Source organism: Octopus bimaculoides, chromosome 14 (genome assembly GCF_046866305.1).
Source record: "Octopus bimaculoides isolate indiv1 chromosome 14, ASM4686630v1, whole genome shotgun sequence".
Taxonomy (NCBI): domain Eukaryota; kingdom Metazoa; phylum Mollusca; class Cephalopoda; order Octopoda; family Octopodidae; genus Octopus; species Octopus bimaculoides.
Window position 1 is genome coordinate 30,565,257 of NC_142941.1, and position 4,720 is coordinate 30,569,976.

The following is a 4,720-nucleotide window of genomic DNA, read 5'->3' on the forward strand; positions in this document are numbered from 1 at the left end:
TTAAATAGTTATACGAAACGCAGAAACAAGCACTGAAATAACTAATAAACATTATAATAAAGATCGAAAGTAATAAAATAATTGAAGATATTTCCTATTGATATTGGTTCGAAAAATACGAAAAGGGACAGGCGCTTTGACGACTAGAAATAGTAGTAAAATCTTCTTGGACAAACTCAAGTAATCCCGCATCCTTAGTCGCTATTTCTTTTCAAAAGTATTTCAAATAAGACGAAACTAATAAATTAGTTTAATAACGAAGGAGAAATGCTTTATTTCTAATTTCGAAAATAAATTATATCAAACATAATGCTCAAGTAGTAAGCCTTGAAACAAATGAAGATAATATTTCATAGTAATTATAATTTTACAAAAAAAATGAAGGAAACATTGTTTACGTATAGCAATGAGAATTTGTAGCCAATGCTCGTCCACTTCAGGAAAGAAGAGTGACTGGAGATTTGGTTACTATTTCTGACAGGTCGAGTAACTACACAGAAGGCTCTCCCTTTGGTTATTATAGGTGGGCGTCAAGTGAAAGTAAAAGAGTGAGAGTAAAAACGCGAAATTGTTAGTTACCAGACGAAAGACGAAACTCTCCAATATGGTGCGATAATGGATTATAACTACATCGTTAGACTGATTTAAAGAACAGGCGTAAATAAGTGTCTTTTAAGACTTAGAGCTTGCAAACACATACACATATGGCGAAGAACAAAACAAAAATAAACAAAAGGCTGGGTTAAGTTCACAATCAATGTTGGTATGAAGCTACGGGAGATTCACACATACATACATTTAATATTTACTGAATTTTGTGTGTATATATATATATATATGTGTGTGTGTGTGTGTGTAATAAGGGTAGAAATTAATATTAAATAATACCAGTTTGAACCAGTGGTCAGCATACGTAAAAAAAAAAACGTCCGAGGACTAGTGGTCTGTGTGTGTGTGTGTGTATATATATATATATATAGATGCAGCACGGAATTTTGTCAGTGAACAGGTCGCGATCTCAAAGCAATGAAAACATTTTGGTAAATTAAATTAAAATATTGAAGTGAATCTAACGGTTTTCGTGTTTTTAAATTGCTTATAAACACCTTCCACGCTGCAATTGTTTATATATACATATATAATATATATATATATATATTATCATGGGTGGACCGGACAAGACAAAGGATATCTCTACTTCTGATAAGATTGGTAGCATCGGGGAGAATGTTCAAATCTTGCCGAGGACAATTTGCTTTTTCGGAGTCAATAAAATAAAGTACAGGAGTTAATTTAATCGAGTATACACTTAACAGCAAATTTAAGGCCTTGTGTCTAAGTCGGAAACAATGCTGTATGCATGATTAAGTGTTTGCGAGTGAATTACCTGGCAATTTAACAGAGGATAAAAGATTTGTCAGCGAACGAATGGATAAGACATGCGATGTAAGACGTGAAATGATGTAGTTTATACATATACAAACATATTAATAATTGTTTAGCTCCATACCAACGTTAATTGCATTTATATGACTCAAATGTAAACTATCAACATGATTTGAAGTCAAATATTTACAAAACAAATAGTCGTAGAGTTATAAAAAAAACTACTTAAATGAAATACGTATACAGTGTTTATGTATTGTGTGTATTTTGAACAACTTGATTATATATAACAACATTAACAGTTTAAGTTGAAGAGTCTATAGTAATTACGATGCTATTAGCATGAACACGCCTACGTCTGGAGAGCGGCTTCTTTTTGTTTATTTATTATTTTGCCAAGATCAAATAATTGTCGAGACATTTACATGACAATATCTTGCGTGTACATAGTTATGATGGCATCGTATTAGAAATACATGTCAATGTGAGCACTGGAAAATACAGAATCTAAATTTTGTATATATACAAAAGATAGAGAAAGATACACACACACATATATATATGAATACGTGTATGTATTTATGTGTGTGAATGGGGGATCTTAAATGCTCAGTTTGAGGAATGTCAAATGAAAGGGAAAACAATTTTACATTTAACTTCGACAACAATAACCACAATAAAAATTAGAATAATTGTTGCTTACATAGGTTAAAAGCATTAAATTTTTAGAAGAACGAGAATGAAACATAGTGGAGTTCATTCCTTGCCTAAGACCATTATAACGACAGTAATGATGATGATGATAACAAGAGTCAAGTACTCACAAACATACACAGTGAGGTGAAAACGGTGTATGGTTAAAGAATAAACCGTCTGTACAAAATGTCCACCGCCTGCGACAGATAGTGAGAATCGACAGCAGCTAGAGTTAGCTGGGAAGTCGTCATCTAACAAATTCTATCGCCGTCTTGAACTTAAGTAGTTAAAGTGATCGTAATATCGGATAGACATTTTACAAATGTTTTTGCAAATTACGCAAGAATTATTATCTAACCTCCCTGTGTTTCCAGTTACATCGAAGAGCGGACAGTGTGATAAAGTGTTTAATGTTGAGTATGGAACTCAGACACTTGTAGAAATGATTACATTTAAACGATTTAATCGAAAGAAATGTTCGGTTAATAATTTCAGAAGAGTCGAGGCTGCAGTTATTACGGTTTTGATTTGAGATAAACAATGAGCTGCTATATCCTCGTTTAAGGCGACTTGATCAATAAAATACTTTACAGAATAAATTTGTTGAGAAAACAAATTTATGTTGTTTAGCACCAGGTCCGCCCGACTACTGCAGGTCTATAAATGTGTTCCAACAGCCATCAACTTGTTTCCCTTCCCCAACCGCACAAAAATGTTTTTAGAATCATATTAATCTATGTATGTGTCCTTTTCTAAATTAGTAGGATGTGATCTGAAGCAAATCTAGTTCTTATTTCTTGTAAATGATCGAGGTGATTATCAAGCGCATCACCCTCACTAGTTTTGGAAGGTCTACAAAGAGTCATATGCGCAACCCCATCTACGTGACTAAGCTATTCAGAAAATTGTTGTATTAGGATTAATGTATTTAATGCAAAGATAATCTAATTTTGAAACAAGTAATAATTATGCCGTCAGGGAAAAGCAATATTTATCATTAACTCAACAATATTGTATGTTGATTTCATCACTATCAAGAACTTATTAAGAATTCCATATAAATACTGTTTCCTTTCAGTTTTGAAGACAGAGTGTAGATTGAATCGATAATGTTTAGTATATAATAGGCATGAAAGTTTAGATACCTGTGGAGTATCCCCTTCTCCCATTATAATTGTTTTGTTGTTTCAAGGAGCTGGAACGGGTCGCCGACTTGTGACGTCCGTGCGAACTGAGGTGATGAGAATGGCTCCTTAGTACATCACACGGTCGATACAATAAATATAAATAGAACAATGCATATATGTTCTAGAGGGAAATAAGAGACTCATCCGGGTAGAATGTTTAAAAGAAGATTTATTGATATGTTAACATGTGTGTGCGGCATATATACAGAATAATAGACAGGCCATCATAAGAATAAGATGTATGCGTGTGTATGTAGGCATAGATGTATGCCAGTTAAGAACATACAAGGATGGCGATGAAGAAGAGACAGTGAAAGAGTTTGTAGCCATCGAAGTGAGGAGTAAGTTCATAGACACAAGAATGATAAACACCAGTTCGTAGTCAATTGTAGACGATAGTTAAAATACTGTATCAAGAAGTTGCAGCGATGATGCAGAGCCGGTTGCGGTACATGTCGTACGTGAAGTTGTAACTGTGATGCTACCACCTGGGTCACTTGGTACAGGAGTTCTCGCAGGTTGTATATTCGTTGTTGATCCATGGTGAAGTAGTTCACGAACAGTGCAGTGCTGTAACCTGGGCGAGTACGTAGAGAGATGTAGACGTTAGGACGAATGGTGGCGACGGAGATGGAGGTCCCCGAATGCTGTTGGACGAAGTTGGTGAGACCCACGTGGCTGCTGTTGTGTTGTTGCTGGAACTGGTGGTATCTTGTGTGGTCAGTGGCCAGGCCTTAAAAGGTCTGGAACCGAATGACATCGAGACGAGGAAAGGGTTTTTTTATAAGGAGTTGTAGGCTCAGCTGAGGTAGAAAACAGGCTGTCACGCGTGACCTTATTTGAAGGCTGCGATTGGTTGGGTTGCATATTGGCGCGCGATAAAGCAAAAGGCAAATTGCGCCAATACCAATCAATCAGAGTAGTAAACACAACAGAGTCTAAAATGCGGCTAAAGGCTAGCTTTTATCTACTACGTTCGTATGTATGTATATATATATAATAGAGAGGAGAGGAATTTCACTCAAGTGTACGCTACAAGTATATCAGGGATAAAACTTGACAGCAAGAAATTCGGGATCAATTGTCTTGTAATTCGATAAAAAAAAAATTAATCAAAGATCAATATTATTTTCTCCCTCGGGGGAGGTAAAGAATACGCATACCACCCGTTTTCGGTCTAGCACTAACCTAACTCTAAACCCTAAACCCTAACCCTAACCTTAATCGCCGGGTGTGCGTATTCTTTACCTTCGCCGTTTTCCTCTCCACATAATTATTTCTAATTAGCGCTTATGATGCCCCCTACATTTAATATGTTAAAATTAACTTATGTATTATATTGCAGTACTCAGTTTTGTCTTACCGTAGTCTGAAATCAAAATCCCTCTGGACTTTAATAGACTATGTACTTTGGTGATTCGTATGAACATTGGTCCTTTTCTCTTTCGGCT

General features: G+C 35.4%; 1 protein-coding gene across 4 annotated transcripts in view; it reads right to left on the reverse strand.

The window, feature by feature from the left end:
* Positions 1-2,245, reverse strand: part of LOC106876260 (uncharacterized) — a 19,399-nt gene extending 17,154 nt beyond the window's left edge. Inside the window, exon 1 of one of the 4 annotated variants that reach the window (XM_089362624.1) lies at positions 2,219-2,245. The gene's annotated coding sequence lies outside the window, so the exon portion shown is untranslated. Of the gene's footprint in view, positions 1-398; positions 547-2,089 lie in introns of those variants that run through there. The other 3 variants (XM_089362623.1, XM_052972798.2, XM_052972801.2) reach the window with 3 other exon arrangements.
* Between the last annotated feature and the right edge of the window lie 2,475 nt (positions 2,246-4,720).